This window comes from Haliaeetus albicilla, chromosome 15, assembly GCF_947461875.1.
Source record: "Haliaeetus albicilla chromosome 15, bHalAlb1.1, whole genome shotgun sequence".
In the NCBI taxonomy this organism is placed as follows: Eukaryota; Metazoa; Chordata; class Aves; order Accipitriformes; family Accipitridae; genus Haliaeetus; species Haliaeetus albicilla.
Genome location: NC_091497.1, coordinates 29,160,148 through 29,180,821, shown reverse-complemented (window position 1 = coordinate 29,180,821; position 20,674 = coordinate 29,160,148).

Genomic DNA, 20,674 nt, shown 5'->3' with positions numbered 1-20,674 from the left:
AAGGAGCACTAGAGTATAATATACAGTAAGGCAAGCAAGCCCCACGGCAAGCACAGAAACCTGCCAATTAATAGCTAAACAGCAATAACAGATATAAATTCAATTTAGCACATTCCAAGCAAATCTATTGTTATCTCGAACCCTTTGGGCCCCATGTTAGGGACCAAAAAGGACTGTCATGGTTTAACCCCAGCTGGCAACTAAGCATCACCCAGCCACTCACTCACGCTGGCCACAGTGGGATGGGGGAGAGATTTGGAAGGGTAAAAGTGAGAAAACAACTCGTGTACTGTGATAAAGACAGTTTAAGAGGTAAAGCAAAAGCCCAGTGAACAAGCAAAGCAAACCAAGAATTCATTCCCCACGTCCTGCGGGCAGGCAGGTGTTCAGCATCTCCAGGACAGCAGGGCTCCGTCACGCCTGACGGTGACTTGGGAAGACAAACGCCATCACTCCCAACGTCCCCCCTTCCTTCTTCTTCCCCCAGCTTTACATACTGGGCATGACGTCGTATGGTGTGGGATATCCCTTGGGTCAGTTGGGGTCAGCTGTCCTGGCTGTGTCCCCTCCCAACTCCTTGTGCCCCCCCAGCCTGCTCGCTGGTGGGGTGGGGGGAGAAGCAGCAAAGCCCTTGGCTCTGGGTAAGCACTGCCCAGCAGCAACGAAAACATCCCTGTGTTACTAACACTGTTTCCAGCACAAATCCAAAACACAGCCCCATACCAGCTACTATGATGAAAATTAACTCTATCTCATCCAAAACCAGCACAATCTTCATGTTTATTTTCTGCTGCTTTTTATCTGCAAAGTCATAGATACATACAAATCTCATATAAATGTACAACAAGGAGTTCACAGAACTGTCCAAAATTCCCACCCAGAAGGTTCCTGTAATAGTCTAATGTTTAATTGTGAAGATTCAGTGAAACACCTTGTTTCAAGTCCTTTAGCTCAAGCTGTTATGTTAAAGACTGTTATGTCTTCTGTGTAGATGAGTGGATGGGGAGTTGCTGGACCATGTAGAGAATTAATGACTGAAGTGCACTGCATGAGCACATAGGTCCAGCCCTGATACCACGCTACTCTGCAATTCTAACTAAAGAACAAACCTGCTTTTTGTACTTACAACTCACTTAAGTCCCATAGCACTTTCCATAACCTCATGTGGGTGAGGATACCTTTAGGTTAAACTGAAGCATTTTGCGGGTTTTGTTTGTTTGTTTGTTTTTTTATCACATTAGCAATATTCTGTTTTTTCAGGTATAATATTGTTGGGACTTGTTTGTTTGTTTGTTTAAAAAAACCCGAAAGATATATCTCTATGAAATACCATTTCTATGAAGTATAACAATTGCACTTCAGAATCAAAATAATTTTGGATGAGTTGTTTGTTTCCTCATAAATTTGAGATTTTTATGGGTGAAATAATTCTGGCTACTTTTAGTTATAATGTACAACACAAAGCCTAATATGCATTTGTAAATAGGCAAATTTGTTGTTTATATTTGCATAAAACTCTACCCTGGCAGGTATACAGGCTACTAATCTTATGCAGCTTCTGAAAAGAATTTTGCAGAATTCCTTTTCACTTAAGTGCCTAAAATAGAGATCTCTGCACTTTAAGAAATGTCTGAAGTCTACAGGAAATGAGTGAATTTCTTGCATAAAATTTATTTTGTAATGTAATTTCACAAACACTCTTCTTTAGATTCTTCTGTAATATGCACTGTCCCTGAGGTAATGATTAAATCTATTTGAAAAATTTCTGCCTAAATCATTTTTGGATCCTATAAAGAACTATTTACAACAGAATACTTTTATTATAATTACCTATATTCTCTAGGATAATTCCTGTTTATATAGAAGAAACAAATATCTAAAAGGGAAAATATTATTATTTGGAAAAACATAACTGGGGATCATACCCCCAGCCTCGTCCACAGACCAGGATCCTCAGCCAACCTGTTTTTTGTCTTGCACAGATATCCAAATATCCCATGATACCTTATTCCCATCACAAAAAGATGACACTGTGATTTTTGTTTAGGGATGCAGGTCAAACCATTTGAGAAAAGACAGTCTGAGGCATACGAACTCAAATTTACAGGACACAATTTCTGAATTCTACTATTCTGTCTTTAGGTTTTTTTTTCTCTCTTGACAAATTCCAAAATCTTCCTTTAGGAAACATTCATGTGTTCAGATCAACACTAACGCTGATGTACAACACAAATTCCACTAAGCACTCAATTACCTTTTGAACAGTCACACCTTCTTTAAAAGGAATCATAAATTCCATCTTATGATAATTTTATTATCCCCAGCCTATTACTAATGTATTCATGATCACAGCTCTTTAAAAATGACTTTATGACTGGCTTACTCATCAGCTTCTAACACACTCTTGCCTAAAAACAACACCATTTTTGAAATATTTACCTAAGACTAGTTAGGACTTCAAGCCTAAGCCCTGTTTGCAACAAATGTGTAGGCTTTTGTTCCAAAAATAAATGTGAAATGAAAAGAATTGTTAAATATCTTATTAAAGTGATAGTATTTGGCAGAAACACTTTTCTAAATAGAAACTTTTGATACCTTCCTTGATGTCTTTACTAACACAAAACCTTTAAATAAAAATCCTTCCTTTTTTTTTTTTTTGAGAAAAATCAGAGTTGCAGACCACTGAAAATGGTAGTCTAAAAAAGTATAAAAGTGAAATAATTTCTTCATGTCAATAATCTGTAGTCTGCATGAACCACTGTACACTCATGAACCAGGTACATTTGCAAGCAAGTTGCTTTGTGCACGTATCCATAAGCTATGTTTGCTTTATGGCAGCTATTTCCTTCTGAAAACATTGAAATGAGCCCTTCCAATCACGTGCTCATAAAGGAATTGTGAAACTCTGGGTAGTCACTGCTTCTAAGAAATTGTGGCATTGTCGTTCTGCAGGTGACCTCGTGAAGGCTAACCAATGTGTTTTAAGAGAAAGACTTCAGAAAATGGATCACAACTCACTGCCTTTTTTGGAGTGTGATAGTGTTTGACTTCAACTTGTGATGTGTTGAAAGTGAAAGATGAGGCAAAGGAAATAAATATCAATGAAAAATGCTCAATAGTCTTGGAAAGGCAAATTATTCAGAGCTATACATGGTCACCAGGAATTATTGGTATGTGTTAGTAAGGAGACAGATAGGTTGGGCTGGAGTTTCATTTAGGTACGTACTGGATCCTAAAAAATTAGAATGGATAGACTGTGCTGAACATCATAATCCAAAAGACAAGCTTTTATTAAACCTTGGGAATAAAATTTGTTTCATAAGATAAATAAAAAATTAACCATGCAAGGTCTATTCTAAATAATGGCAGAATACAAATACATGTATAAACCCTCAATATTTACAGCACAGTAAAAAGTATCTATTTTTGTTCAGACTAGTAGAAGTTAAATACCTCTCACTTCTTGTGATAGCATTCACAAATATATTTCATATGTACAGTTCTTATATGCATATTTTGTGTGTGTAAAATAGGTTACGTATAGGTAGAATTTAGACTGTACTTTATGTATTATATCATTCATACATTTCATTAAGTTGAAAAATAATTTCTTTAATTAACAAGTTTAAGAATTATATCTTTTAAAAGGGTAAACTAGTGCCCTTTCTGGAGCTTTTTTTTTTATTGTACAAAGCAAGTGAAGTGAAACAAAATACAAAATATACAGTTACCTTAAAAGGGTAAAAAGCAGAAAGTTGCATAGATCTTCTTAAGATTGTGCATTCATTTGCTCATAACTTTGCAAAATTCTGTCTCTCTGGGACCTGTAATTTTGGAGAACTTTTCCATCTATGACTTTGTTATTCATTTGGTTGGGCGGGGGGGAGGGTTTAAAATCTAGGCAACCAGCATAATGGTAATGACACAGAAGGAGAACATGGAAAAATTTAAAAGAAGATTTCAGGATCATTTGTTCTCCAGAACAGAAGAAACAGAAAAGAAGACAATATGCAGAAACTGTGGGTTCATACTACTCTCAGCCGTGGTTTTGAAAGAAGCTGTTTTTATATGAATTGCTGTTTTTTGAAATTTATGGGAGGACAACATCATCAACTGGAAATGGTGACGTATTTCAGGTGGAAAAATGAAAGTGATATAAAATATCTTAAAAATTGTAGCCAGATGCTCAATAACTGGACAAGTAGGCAAAATTCACCTCTGGAAGGATATAAGCACCAAATCCACTGAGGAGGAAACACTGCATGATGGGCTTGTTAAACTGAACAAATGTGATACACTGGAGACTTGAGGAGGTAGAGTACCAAGCCAGAGCAGAATAGCTACCACTGACAGACCAAGGACTCAATTCAGTTGCATATGGCCCAAAACATAGGCCATATTTTCATGGATGTCACTGTTGCTCAGGGAGAGATTAAATTGCTGGAACATATGGCCATTTCAGGTGCAGGTCTCTTATGTAGAGATGTGTACATGGTTATTAAATTCTGAGAAGAAATGATTAAAAATGGAAGAAGCCAAATATAACAGCTTATGTCCTGGATGTGATAGCTACACTGGCTCTCCACCAGATACTCACCTAAACAATGAGAAATTATATTATTTCAGACTTGGTTTGTCAAAGTTGTGAAGGCATAGTGTGGTGCATAAAACAAAAAGGTGCCAGTAATCAAGGTTCACCAGTTTTAATTAAAGTGAGGAATAAACAAATACCCAGTTAACAAAGGGCACACTTTGGAAAACAAAGGAAGTAATTTGTCAAGCCAACAAGACTGAAAACAATGAAAGGATTCATAGAAAAAGCTTGGAATGTTTTTAACTAAAAGGTGTCAAAAATTATTGTGTATTTTTTTAACCCTGACAAAGAAAGTGTTTAAAAGGCAAGGCTTCAGACCAGTTTTCAGAATAAACACTTCAAACATGAAGTTAGACAGCAGAAGAGAGCCACAGAAGTAGAAGTACCATTGAGGAAGCTTTGGTTTGTGTTTTTGATTTAAAAGCAATTATCCATGTGTATTCCTTGGTAGGTAGTTAGAACTGGAATAAATTGTGGCTTTACGTTGCAACTTTACCTGATGTGAGGACATTAATAGTTCGTTCCTTTTCTATGTAGTTGTCTCCTTGGAACTTGTGGGAATTTCATAGCTGTTACAATCTCTGTCAAACTTATAATGAATCATCCAAGACATACAAAGACTTTTAGAAAGTTAAATTGGCAAATAGGCAGTCAAAGATGGAAAATACTTTCACTTGCTTAGGAAGCTAGACTTCTCGAAGGTGAAGTCAGAACAAAAAGTAGAGGAACACAGTGAGAAAAGCCAAAATCCCAGTATTAAATATTGCTAATTAAATTACAAGAAACAGCTAATTTTCTTCAACCATAAAATAAAAATTCAGGATGGAAAGCAGAAGTAGGTACAATCTCTTGTGAAAACTGTAATAAGATTAAACATGAATTTATTATGGCTCTAAAACTGAACCTATGATTTGCTTCATTTTCTGCTAAGGATTATGATATATAGACCAAAACAAGGAAAATAAAAATGAGGACATGTATACAGAATTCTAGCTGTCAAGATAGAGAAGAATGGAGAGAAGAGCTCACTCAAATACAGAGAACTGGATAAGCTCTTTCCCACAACTCTGAAGTAAATAGAGCATCCTATTTCAGGTGTGAAACAAAATGTAATAAATTTACCAAGCCTGAAGTGATGAAATATGAGTGAATAGGCGCAAACACTGTACCTAAACCTGAGAAACATGAGCACAAGGTGATCCTTGAACTGATAAAACTGTTAGTCTGAGCCCAGTAATGTAAATAACATCTCTGCCAGGCCTTGACTGGCAGCAGCAAGACTTAGGGCCAATTACTAAACATCTAGCTCAAGTCCTCAAAGAGAAACCTGAGGAAATTAAATCAAACTGACTGGATACACAATGAACTATACTTTTCCATTTGCAAACAGAGAATCAAATGGCTTAGAAAATAGTTGTTTTGTCTCTTCTCATTGAAGGAAGAGAAGAAAAAGAGAGAGCAACAGAGAATAGGATAGTACATACTAAAACAATCGCCAAGCTACTCAGCTTGCCTGTATTCAGACTAGGTGTTGGCTCATAAACAACAAATGAGAAGAAGCAGACATGACACAAGTGTTCAGCACTTATATATTTCTATATCCTTCATTTCTTCAACCTACAGAGAGTATTTTTGGGGGGTATATTCAGATAGAAAAAAATACCTGAAAAATTTTAATTCTGTTCAGATTGACTTAAACATTTGATGGACAGTATTTTCCAGCTTTGCTCCAAAACCACGGAATTGTGTTGTTCTGTACATTGTTTTCTTTGTTCTTTTCTCTACAGACCCTTTTGTGAGTATTTGCCATAGTTTGAAGTCAGGCATTCAATAAGAAATTAAAAAGCATTGTGAAAAGTTTGTATAAATGAATAATTTCACATTATACATAAACTATTCTGTAAAAGCAGGAATATCTAGCCAATGTTCACTGTCTTACCCATCAGTCTTTGTTAAAAATCTTAGAAATAGAATTCCTATTAGGAAATTCTTTGCCTTAGATCTTGCCTAACTTCTAACATTTCCAAATCATAGAAGCAACCTTAATTTTGGCATTTCCTAACTCTTTAATGCCTTGAATTTTTTTTTGTTAATAATAAAGTAGGAACACAGAAATTGCATCATGTGGTGTCATATCAACAACTTCATTTTTAGTCGACAAGATAAGAAACTTTATACTTCTTAGTAATTAAGTATAATTAATAGTATAGGAGTATCTTAGTTCATACTGATGTTGTAAATAATTGCTGGCTATGCCTACTTTGCTAAAAGAGGTGCAGGGACAATACCTTGCTTCCAAACCAAGCAGCACAGAACAATTCACATCCTTGCTTAGATCACACTCCCTTTGGTAGATTTCTTTTAGACAGAACTCTGCAGCCATCAAAACCTGAGGTGAGTAATAAACTTACAGTGAGACACTGAATGATCAGGGAGCCCGTTCCTGAACTCACACTGGTCCTTTTATTATAGCTGTATAGGTTGAACCATAGAACAGGAGCCCGTTCTGGTGTGGGCTCTCCACGAGGTCACAACTTCCTTCAGGGCACATCCCCCTGCTCCGGCGTGGGCTCCTCTCTCCCCGGGCTGCAGGTGGAGATCTGCTCCCCCGTGGACCTCCCTGGGCTGCAGGGACACAGCCTGCCTCACCATGGTCTTCCCCACGGGCTGCAGGGGAATCTCTGCTCCGGCACCTGGAGCACCTCGTGCCCTCCTTCTTCACTGACCTGGGGGTCTGCAGGGCTAGTGCTCTTACATGTTCTCACTCCTCTCTCTGGCTGCAGTTTCTGTGCCCCAGCAACATTTTTTCCTTCTTAAAGCTGCTCTCCCAGAGGCACTACCACCGCCACTGATGGGCTTGGCCTTGGCCAGCAGCAGGTCCGTCTTGGAGCCGGCTGGCATTGGCTCTGTTGGACATGGGGGAAGCTTCCAGCAGCTTCTCACAGAAGCCACCCCTGTAGTCCCCCTGCTACGAAAACCTTGATATGTAAACACAATACAAAGACTAATCATTTATTATATATTTAGAAGCGTATATACAAGAAACAAAGCTGAAGTGGGAATCAAATTAGGATACATTACCATGCCTTTTATTTATATGCTGTTAAATCATATGGCAAAAATGTTTCTAAGTATGTAGTACGTACCTACCTTTACGTTATGGCAGGTAGCAGCCTTTTAAACTCATGTAACAATTGTGCTCATATTAATGATAAAATCTTCTTAGGTTTCTTGCTCTTAGCACTCTAGTTGGAAGGTAGTTCCAGAGCCTTACTAGTTTAATGTTAAAAGCATTCTTCTAATTATGAGCCTAAATGCATTCATGGTCTGTCTGTATAAAGTGATTCATGATATAACAATCACTTTTTGAGTGCCTACTTTATGCTACCTGATTTTTCAAGATGACACATACAAACTCAATGATGTATAATGAGTGCAGTCTAAAAGACGAACATTAAAGATTAATTGTAGACTGTACTGAGTAGTCCATCTCTTCCTTTTCTAACATACTATCAGATCATTCAAGAAATTCCTTGAAAAATTTATGTTTCTGTATGTAACTGTACTCCAAATAAACACTCAAGCAAAGATTCAGCTAAGGGCAACCTCTCTAAATGCTCTTTATTTTGTTGCTCTTTCATTCTGAGAAAAAATAATCTATTGGTTTAAATTTATTTTTTTTTAAATTCATTGTGCCTCTCTTTTGAGGGTATAGTGTCAACTTTCCAATCTCAGTGATTCTATGATCTCTCCTGAAAATGTTAAGAGTTGTGGGTTTTTTTCAAGGCTTCCCCTCCCCCAGATTAGTATCAAATGACAGTAAAGTGTTTGTTCTGTAGGAAAATGTATTGTTGAATTTTAATGATAGATAGGTAGTGTCATGGTTTAACCCCAGCCAGCAACTAAGCACCATGCAGCCTCTCACTCACTTCCCCCCCTCCCCCCGCAGTGGGATGGGGGAGAAAATCAGGAAAGAAGTAAAACTCGTGGGTTGAGATAAGAACAGTTTGATAGAACAGAAAAGAAGAAACTAATAATGATAATGATAACACTAATAAAATGACAACAGTAATAAAAGGATTGGAATATACAAATGATGCACAATGCAATTGCTCACCACCCGCTGATCGACACCCAGTTAGTCCCTGAGCGGTGATCCCCCCGCTCCCACTCCCCCCAGTTTATATACTGGGCATGACATCACATGGTATGGAATGTCCCTTTGGCCGGTTTGGGTCAGCTGCCCTGGCTGTGTCCCCTCCCAGATTCATGTGCTTTTCCAGCCTTCTTGCTGGCTGAGCATCAGAAGCTGAAAAATCCTTGACTTTCAACTAAACATTACTTAGCAACAACTGAAAACATCAGTGTGTTATCAACATTCTTCTCATACTGAACTCAAAACATAGCACTATACCAGCTACTAGGAAGACAGTTAACTCTATCCCAGCCGAAACCAGGACAGATAGATAGCACAATATCATTTTGAATAAACCATTTTATATAAATTATATACAATATCATTTTATACCAAATCAAATGCATATGCTCAATGAATCAGATAAACAAAAATAAATAAAAAAAAAATCCATGGGTAATCTAATGTATTATTGCCTGCCCACTAGAAGCATATCCTTTGTAACCATACAGATATGTTTCAATTGCCTTTAGTTTTGAGAGTGTTTTCATCTTCCATGACCCAGGGAAAAAGAAGACTAATACTCTGCATCCATCCATAGTACATTGAGTTCTGGTTTTATTAAGGGCTAGGATAAGGACAGTTAGAAAAAGCAAATATTCAAAAAGTTGAAAACTAAAACTTTGGCTATTGACTGAGGTTATATTAGGACACCACTGTTCTTTTGAAGGTACTTTGAAACAAAGTAACTCTTGTCAAGATCCCCTTGCAAAGGGCTGTAATTAAGTTCAGCAAGAAATTGCTGGTGATATTATTTTTTTCCCAGATTTTTTCACATTACATAACACTGGTACAAGAGGTTTCACAATAAGATCAGAGCAGTAAAATCAGTCATTTTATGTAATTCTAGAAAGATTCAGACATTTCTTGTAATGACCAAACAGAAAAAATCAGATAGTGAAGTGGAATGCTTATAATGCCAATCATTTCAATAAATGACTGACATTTTTAACTGTTCCACAAAATGACAGTAAAGCAGACATTTCATGAAGTGACTAAAGAAGTAGCAATTTTACGGAAGAACTATTTTTCTGTATATACGGGCAAAGAAAGACATATTTGGCCATGTTCCTCCATGAGCAAAAATGTCTAAGAATATGCCTGAGAGGTGAAAATGTTAACTTTCTTTGTAGTAATTCATGGACATGGATCATATGTTGCTGGTGAGATGGAAATTAAAGTTTTTAGGGTGTGTTCTGTGGTTCTGCATATAATGTGGATAAGTAGTTTTGTTAGAATTATTAACAAAGAACAGTTTCTGTTATTAGAAATTAACCAAAACAAATGGAGATGGACCTGAGAAAAATTTGGAAATATGGTAACTGTTTATTGTAAAAGAAAGTATTATGAATGCAATGCAGCAGCTTTATTGAGTGGTCAGCTGATCTGTGTATTCAAAGCTCACAACAGATCACAGGATTTCTAAATGTCTATATTTTGGGTTTGTGCAGCAGGGTTTTTCGGTAGCAGGGTCGGGTGGGCAGGGCCGGCTGCTGCGGGAAGCTGCTGGAAGCTTCCCCGGCTGGGAGCCGGACCCGCCTCTGGGAGAACAGATTCCAGAGGGGAAACCTGCCGGGAGTCGGGGGATCGGGATGGGAGAGGAACCCCTGTGCAGATCCCGAGGGCAGGGAGGAAGGAGGGGATGCCCCTGCAGCCCGTGGGGAGACCAGGCAGCAGGCTGTGTGTCCCCAGCCCACGGAGGGGAGCGGGGGGTGGATGCCCCACAAGATGGCCGCCGCTCTGTGGGGAAGCCAGCACTGTGGCAGTTTGTGACTGAAGATCGGCCCGCAGAGGGGAGCGGGGGGTGGATGCCCCACAAGATGGCCGCCGCTCTGTGGGGAAGCCCGCGCTGGGGCAGTTTGTGACTGAAGATCGGCCCGCGGAAAGGACCCGCACCAGGGGAGTTTGTGAGGAACTGCAGCCCGCGGGAAGGACTCACGGTGGAGCAGTTCGTGGAGGACTGTCTCCCGTGGGAAGGACCCTGCGGCAGAGCAGGGGAGGAGCGCGGAGTCCTCCTCCCTGAGGAGGAAGGAGCAGCAGAGACAAGGTATGACGGACTGACCCCAACCCCCATTCCCCGTCCCCCTGCGCCGCTCGGAGGCGGGAGGTGGAGAGAACCGGGATGGGGGTGGGCCGGGGGGAGGGAGGGCTGGGGGAAGGTGTGCTAAGGTTGGGTTTACTTCCCAGTATCCTTGTTTTGGTTTGATTGGTAGTGAATTAAATTGATTTTATTTCTTCCCCAAGGTGAGTCTGCATTTTGCCCGTGACCTTAAGTGGTGAGTGATCCCTCCCCGTCCTTGTCTCGACCCACGAGCGTTTCTTTATATTTTCTCCTCCTCATCCCACCAGGGCCAGTGGAGAGGAATGAGCGAGTGGCTTTGTGGGCAAGCAGCTTCATGGTGCTTTGTTACCAGCTGGGCTTAAACCATGACAGTCTGCTATGATGCAACCAACATGTACTCAAAAGTGAGTGTACAGATGTAACTTTACTTTTTTCCTACCTTGCTATACATGAAAAAAAAAACCCCAACAAAACAGACCCCAAACAAAAAGTCTGGTTCTCAACTTACATTTAAAGAAAAAAAAAAAATTCAGGTTTTAATCTTGCTATAGAGATTTTTATTTTTCCTCACACTTCCTTTTCATTCAATTAAACTGTAAAACTTGATTCCTGTGCCAAATTTTATGCCTCTGAATAACTGTGAGAATCAGCTTTGGCACGTCTGCTGCACCCCATACAAAGGTTTATAGCATTATCACCTGCAGTCAAGGTTTTCACACTGCTGCTGTTTCAAATATTTTCTGGTTTAACCTGCACTTTTTAGATGCTAGTAAAATTAATATAGAGCAGAGTCATTCTATATTGATCTCCATTAATCCTGACATACTCAGACAGGCAAATTTACTTTCATAATATTGGAATGCCAGATGGAATAGTTGGTCTCAAGTTTGGTCTTTCATAAAGTATAGTAAAGTGAGACTAGTTTATGACATCACTTTGTAAATTTCAAAAATAAACACCTGACATCAGATTTGCTGTTCAAAACATAAAAATTTATTTTTCCAGAAATACTAGAGATTTAATAATTTGGATGACTTCAGTTAATTTACCTTTTAAAGAAAAAAAATAAATAAAAAAATGGGCATTTGAAATATTTAGAGAAAAAAGAAAAGGTACCGTACCTTCAAGTTACAAAAAAAATTTCCATTCTTTGAAACACAAAGCTTGTTTCAAAAACTATATATTCTTACTTAGGTAGAATTTTCCACAACATATAGAAGTAATGGTGTTTGAATGTAAATTTTCATGGGTAACACACACAAAATATAATATATCTATAAGTATATTCTATATCTATCCTATCAGTGTAATCTTAGTACAGCCTTATTGTGGGCTCTGGAACAATCTTAAGGCACCCAAATACCCTTTGTTTATATTTCCCTGGCTAACAGACCTGCCCAGGCTTGGATCTAGAATCATTTCCCTATTAACCGCACCTTAGTGGGCCACTTAAACCACTGGACACCCTGTGACACTCTCACCATCATGTTCAACTCACGTGGATTGGTCTGGAGGACATTGCCACAATGGGTCTGGTGACTAGTGCCCTCCATTACATGATGAAACATGATTTTGATGGGAAAATTAGAGTCTGGAATGACGGGGATCTCACGGTTAGGTTGGCTTTATTCTCTAAATTAAATGAATTCTACAATTAGGTTTTTACTTTGATTCATTTTGAATTTTTATGGAAAAAAAATTGTTATGAACCAGAAAATAGTGTGCATATATATATATACGTATACTTATATATGATTTACATTAATTTTTATTTTTCATTCCCACATTGTTGCTACTTGTGAGGATGGTGCAAAAGGTAAATGTAAAAGCAATAAAAAAGATTTGTTATTTTATTTCCTTTTCTAGTTGTAGACAAACAGTGCGTGTAGTGAACAGCGTCATACAGTCCTTCATTCCAGGTGACCTAATATCTACCTGAAAGGTCACATTTTCACAAATGCCAGCAATAGTTTGATGGGTGGATGAGTTAGTTAAGGAAAAGGGAGGAGGCAAAAGGCACTGTGTTAGGATATAGGCTAGAAAGTTCAGACAGGCCAAATAGTAAATAGAATAGAATCGAATAGAACTACAGACAGGTATATAAACACCTAATAGATATTTAATAGCTTTTCATCTATCCTTCCTCCCTTAGAGCTATCCATATTTCATTCAGCAATATACCACATCTCTACATCTGTTTTTCAGAAATGTTCATATTGAGAGCAATTTTTCACGGCATCTTAAAGCCTCTTGGATCCAGGCTACACATTATTGCATTTATTATAATGTATCTGATTTACAGATTGGTGATCCTCTGAAAGAAAAAATCATGAATGCTAACTCAACCAACAAGCGATGAAACAAAATGTAAAACCAATAAAACAACAAAAAGAAAAGCAAAATCATAACCAACAAATAACAGATAAAGCTTTGTATTTCATTGTAGTACACCTAATTGTATTACAGTGTTTTCTACCAAAATACACTTTCCCTATTGAAATGTTCCCACATCTCAAAAAAACAAACAAAAGTTGTTCACTAGCCTGGAAATTTATAAGTAAAAAATCCAGCGCAAACATCCAACTGGTAAATCCAGCCCAATAGTTAAAAACCTAGCCCAGTTCCAATCCCTTTTTTATCTTCCTGGCCTTTTGCTGGACTTGCTCCAGTATGTCCTTGTCTCTCTTGTACTGGGTGCCCTGAACTGGACACAGCACTCCAGATGAATAGACAATAAGGACTACCTCCCTCCAGCTGCTGGTAACTCTCCTCCTAATGAAACCACGGAGGCTATCAGCCTTCTTAGCTGTGAAGATAAATCGCCAACCCATGGTCAACTTGTTGTAGACCAGGACCCATAAGTCCTTCTCTGCAAAGTTGCTTTCTAGCTGGTAAGCTCCTGGCCTGTAGTGATGCATGAGTTATTGCTCCCTAGGTGCCTGACTTAGGATTTCCCTTTGCAGAACTCCATGAGATTCCTGTTGGCCCATTTCTCCAGCTCATTGAGGTCCCCCTGAATGGCAGCACACCCATCTGGTGCATCAACCACTCCTCCTGGGTTTGTATCATCTGAAAATTTGCTGAGGGTGCACGCTCCGTCCCAGAATCCAGGTCATTAATGAAGAGGTTAAACAATATTGAACCCAATATTGACTCCTGGGGTACTCCACTAGTAATGGGCTTCCAGCTGGACTTTGCACCACTGATCACCCCCCTTTAAGTCTGACAGTTCAGCCAGTTTCAGTCCACCTTCCTGTCTCCTTATCTAGCCTATACTTTATCAGTCCATCTATGGTAAGACAGTGTCGAAAGCCTTACTGAAGTCAAGATAAAAATAAAAAACAATCCACTGCTTTCCTCACATCCACCGAGCTAGTAATTTCATCATGGAAAGCTACCAGGTAGCTCAGGCATGATTTCTCCTTTGTAAACCTATGTTGGCTGTTTCCAATCACTATCATGTCCTTTGTTTTATCTAGAGATGTTTTCCAGGATTATTTGCTCTATCACCTATCCAAGGACTTAGATGAGGCTGACTGGCTTGTAGTTCCCCAGATTCTCCTTCTTCCCCTTCATGAAAACAGGAGTGACATTTGCTTTCTTCCAGTCCTTAGGAACCTCTCCCAATCACCATGGCCTTTCAAAGATAATTGAGAGTGGCCTTGCAATGACATCAGTTAGCTTCCTCAGCTCTTATGGGTGCATCCCAGGCTGAGTTCATTTCCTTTCAAACAGAGATAAATAAATAAATAAATAAATAAATAAATAAATGAACTTGATCAGTTTATCACACAGTGAAGCCAAATGTTTAATACAACATACTCTAGACTGAATCTTTTCCTACATTTTCATTAAACGATATTCAGTCTCAACAGCTTAAATCCAATTTTGCATTTGCAGAACAAAACCAGAGCTCAAAGCTGCTGTGTTTTCCTAGCAAAGGAGAAATGATTAAAATTATACGGGCTTCAGAGAAATGGTGATTTGACAAGGTTTTTGTTTATTTGTTTGTTTGTGATTATTGGCTGAATGACCCTCTTCTTTCTTACACCACCCAAAGGATTTCAGGTGCTGTGCTCGGTGTGCTGCGGTAGCTAACTCTGAGTCGGACTGTTTTGATGACCCCTTCTCAGCCCTCTGCTTGGGTCCAAGGAGCTCAGCCCCTGACACTTCAGTTTTACATGTGATCCGCTTGACTCCTGCCTGCTTATGGCATCCGCCAGAAAAGGTGTTGTTTATTCAGCTGCTGCAGCTGGGAAATTTACGGTGGAGACCCAGCATACTGGGATCTGTCTGGCTGCTCTCGCAATATGGTACTTGCTTTTCAATGCTGAAGCAGTGTTGTTGCCATTGGCAACCACAGCCCGCTATTAACATGCAGCCATTATGTTGCAGAAGTATTGAACACCAGATGAAAGTGCTACTCGGTGGTAATTTGTAAACAATACATAGCATGAGCATCACCAAGGAAGATTTTCTAGGAGAAAAGAAGGATTTAGATGCCAAAACCATTCTAGGCTTTGTCAGGCTTAGGATGTCAGATGTAAAAACCCACACATAGGAAAAATATTTTAATTAACATTATAGATTATGTAGAATTTTTAGAAATTCAGAGTCTTAAATATCCAAACTTCATTTTATCGTTTAACTTTGGACTAATTAAACACCAACAAAATTATATCAAGCAACTGCTATGAAATGTTCGTTAATAATTCTCCTGGTACAGGTAGTCACATCATAACTGAATGTCAAGCCATCATTAGGGACTGGAAAAAAAGTAATTTCCCTAATAGAGAAATTAACTAAAATGCCACAGAGAGTTGTTGGGATTTTTTAACTGATCATGTTGAAGTCACTGATTGTACAGAACCAGCCTCAGCGGGATAGAGAAAGGTTGATAAATTTTGCAGTAACAATGTCTCATAAACTGCCTTTTGATTTGGGGAAACTAACTTTCAATCAGTGATAACAGACAAAAGTCTAAACCACTATAAAAATAAATGTTTGGAAGTTTTTTTGAATAATGAGAATGACAGAATAGCAGAATGGCAATGAGTTGAGACACCTAAACTACTCCAAATCTAGGCCAACAACTAAACATATCAGAACATTTTGCTGTAGTTCAAAAATTCAAAAAATATTCTAGCCCAGACTGATTACATATTTCACCCTACTGATCAGGTTTCTTGTGATTTTTGAATACTTTTATGCTTTCAAATGGAATTATGTGAGATAAAGACCAACCTTAAGAGATCCATTAGATATATTTATGAAATATTATACATCTAGGATCAGAAGAGTCAACTGCTGAAAAATGTTGTTCTGTTTACTTTCACCTAATATAGAAAAAAAAATGAATACAACTTATCTGTCCTTAGGTAATCAGCCAGGGCTTTTAGGCAGCTAAGTAATTCTCTTTAATTCCTCTTTCTTACCTCCATATTTACCAGACTTCTGCTGATACTCACTCAGGACTTACAACTGAATCATATTAGAAACTACAGGAATAAGTTCAAGAGGACGTAGCCAAGATGCTACATAACTGAACTTCCTATTTGTGGCTAACATCCAAAGCTTTATCAGTAGGGTCTGAACTGAGTCTTAGAGTAAACAACATACCAGGTTTGTGATCTCCTCTGTCCTGAACTCACTCCTCAGTGTATCTCTGGAGGTGCACATGGTCCCCAAAGTCAGTTTCTTGGCCACTGACTCCATCCAATATATGGGAATGTTTCTTCATTACTATCAGATAATCCTTAGCCTTGAGGATTTCAGTGGAATTCATCAACATCCTTGGCAAATACTGTTGTCAGTTCATCGTCTTGACTATATACCAGGTAGCCAGAAGTTGGAGTTTGCACAGATTATTCTAATGAGTTGACATTCCCAGAATACCGTAGGTCAAATAAGCACATCTTTCAGAATCTCCCAAATATACCACGGTGTATTTCTCACAGTTGTGGACCTGTGCCATGAAAACATTGGCCATTGGGAGTGATTGTTTTAATTGCAGACCAAATTTGGAGATGAGCTCCTAGGGTCTGTGTACAGGATCTATAGTTCTGTCCCAATCTGGCCTCAGCACCCAATTCTTCCCTGGTGACTGTTTTCCTCAGTAAGAAGTAAAACCTCTGTCAAACTCTCACTGCATGTGACCATCCTTCCTCACAATCCAGGTAACAGCATGCCGACCATAACTCCTATGACTAGCTGGCTCAGAAAAAGGCAATGTGGTCTAAGGAATGCAGAGCATCCCGTATTCTCCTATTTTTAAAAGAAGTAATCAGAATAATAGGATTTTTTTTTTAATTTTTTTTTTACAAGACAGTTCCTGAAAGAGGAGTACAAAACAATTTTCCTGTCAATTTCTACATGTCGATGCATATATCACTTCAGGATCACTCCGTTACATAGCTTTTGGATAAGTCTGTTTTTCTGGGGCTTAGGTTAGTAAAATTTAGGTAAATTAAGCTTTCTGATTCAGGTTATACGCTTGAGATTAGCTATTTGAAGAATATCCTGGTGATGTTATTAAATCATATAATCATAGAACAGGTCAGATTGGAAGGGTCCTTGAAAGATCATCTAGTCCAATTTTTTGTGGAAAGGGGAGCTGTGACGGTCTGACAAATTACAGTCAATGTCTCAAACATTCATTAAAGAACTTTGGTGGAGAAAACAGCCTCTGTAAAAGCGCTGGAGTTGTGTGAACAGGACAATGTGGCTGGAGGAGAAAGCCCCACGGAGGGTGGGACCATGCTTCTCCAAAGGCGCAATTCTTTATCTTAAGTGACTAGGACAAGGAGCATAGCTTATGTGCCTGGAGGAGGGGACCCCATGGAGGATGGGACTGTGCTTCTATCTTAAGCGGTCATGCCAGCAGGGAAAGAGAGGCAACTCACCATTGAACCCCCCAAGCTCACTGACCGATTCCAGACAACCCCAGGAACGTGAACTGCGCACATTGAGACCACTGACTATAAAAGAAGGGAGAACGAGTTCTCAGTGCATGCCCGCTGGAACTGAATCTCTAGACTGGCTGGACCAATGCTGGACACAAGACTGGTGAAACCCTTTTCTTCTTTCCTTCTTTCTTTCTTTCTTTTCTTTCTCTCTCTCTCTCCCTCCCTCTCTCTCTCCTCTCTTTTCCATGCTCCCTATGCCTCATCCTTTTAAACATAAACCATTGACCAAGTTTGAGCCTAGGAGTGGATCCAGCCACCCCTGGGCTCCTCTTTGAGAAGGAGTCCAGAAAGCAAGGGGGTCTGCTCTGAACCTCGTGACTCAATGGGAGGGCTCGCCTTCTGACACAGTTTCATGTTCCTTTTTCTGCTTCTTTTTCTACACCTCCCTTCTTTTTTCAAACAGCAGCTTAATGACATGATGCAAGGTTAATATTGATAAGTGCACTTGTACTTGGGCAAGGTTAGCTAGGTTGAATAAATGTTAATTGTCATTCCAACTCCCCTGGTGTCATTTCACCTTAATTCTGACAAAGGAAATCCATGAACCTGAGTCGCTCCAACCTTGGGATGCGACAGGAGCCTGGATGAGTTTATCTACCACCCTGTCCAATTGCATATTGAAAACCCCCAGGGATGGGAACTCTACCACAGACCTTTTGAGACTGAGACCAGCAGCTCCAGGGTCCAATGGTGCAAGGATATCTCTCTTCAGCATTGGCCCCCAAACTGTGATAGTAGCCAGGGAATAGTACAGACACTAGCCTTATCTGGGTTGTGCATGAAGAAAAACATTTTGCAGCATCTTCCAGGACTACTTGTTAGGAACTAGTTTCTCACTATGCATACTAATCAAAGTGTGTGTTCCTTAGGAAAAGGTTCTTGCAATCTACAGTGAAGGTAGATAAGAGAATCAGGTATCTGGCACTGGACTACTGAACTGTGACTAAATGCATGTGCCTCATCTAGGTGTCTAGACATGTTGTGGATTCCTAATATAGGGTAGATGAATGACACCCAATAAGACTGTGTTAACACAGCACTCAACCAAGTAGGACCTTAATACATTAAAAAGCTTTTCTGCTATAGAAATCCTAATACATATAAGACTGTGTCTGCAATGTCTAAAACTTTTATCATTTGTAATCTACTGAAAAGTAAAAAGGCAGATGAGGAAATGGAGACTATAGGAAATAATTTCAATTTTTACTAAATTTAATTGTGTGATGTAATTAACAACTGACACATTAATGAAGTCTCTGACAGCCACCACGGTGGCAGCTAAGAGTGCCTGAGATGTGGATTCCTCTGATCTGAACCTGGACTTCAAATTTTAACTTGTCCTTAAAATCCTGGGTGGTGGAAAAAGTTATGGCTACTGTTTGCTGGTCACAGAACAGCATTTGACTATGAAAAATTTTTAGTTCAAAATTAAGTTATTTTATAGAATAAAATAACACTAGAATTAATCAGTATTAAAGATGTGAAGCAATCCTGAAGAATAAATGAGGGAGCATGTGACATTGAATTGGGATTTGTTAGGAGTTACACATACAACTAAAAAGAGGAAATATTGCAATTGATTTTGAAACAGATGAACAGCCAGGACAGCTGACCATAATGCTCATATAAGAAGCTGTACTTTCTGATGTCTAGGTGTTGTGAAGTTATAGAAGGCTATAGAGAAAACAGCTGCAATTTTAAAAATCATTAAAGATAAAGGTATTGTTTAAGTTTTCAGCAGGTGCATAGTCATGAAAGTAGAAGATAACAGTATAGTGGTGACAGAGATAAATCCATGAACTAATGAAGGGTCAAAAATAATATAAACGTTAGTGAAATATCAAACCTGATAGAAGAATATCACCAAGAAGAAAAATATGGAGGATTGAAACAGGATTTACTTTGTTCTTTGATACCAAAAAGTAATGATATTGTATTTCTAGCTGATACTGGAAATAACAAGTAAGTGCAAAGTGGTAAGCTCCAAAGGGAATAACCTTACCTATTTGGAAAATTAAAGAAAAAATATATATCTATGATTATAAAATTCTCATTATATTGCATAGTTTCACTTTAGCCTGCTGGGGATCTTACCAAAACTATGCTGCTTCTATACTCTTTGAAATAAAAAGAAAACTCGTAGTGGGATTGAATGCAGCATGGATTTCCTCAAGTTTGTTGAAAAATGTTAAAGCAATAGAATAAGATAACTCATTCTCTTTGATAAATTATTTTCTAGACAAGAGAATTGTATTAGGTTTCATCTATCTGAACTTCAATAAATAGAAACAGTACTGGATGGAAATTATCAGCCAATGTGAAGAAAATGATTTATACTAGGGTAATAGGTTATGTAAAGAACTGTTTGAAATGTTGTTGTCAATGTATAATGACAAAGAGGAAGCTATCATCATTGAATGAGACTACCTTTGGAATTCTTGAAGAACAAGAAGATGATGGACAGATATTTATAGGTTTTATGTTTTGTTTTGTTTTGTTTTATTTTAACTGAATTACATCTGTTGACAGCTTTAAGTTGGGAGATCATTATGAAAACTGAGGACTAATGAAATACACCAGAAAAATCAGAATAATCTTGAGGAGTAAATCAGATTAAATTTAAAAGCGTGAACTCAAAATTGTCTGAAAACTGGAGTTCACTTATAAAGTTTGAGATTTTCAAATGGAAATGAAGAAGAGGAGAAAAAGAGTCAAGCTACCCATTTCTTAGTACAGAGTGGAATTTAGCTTAACTAACATTAGATGGCTACATTTTAGATGTTTATATCAGAGTTGATCATCCCAAACTCCTTTTGCAGTCTGCGAAGAGAAATAGGTACTTTTGAGTACTGCAAACA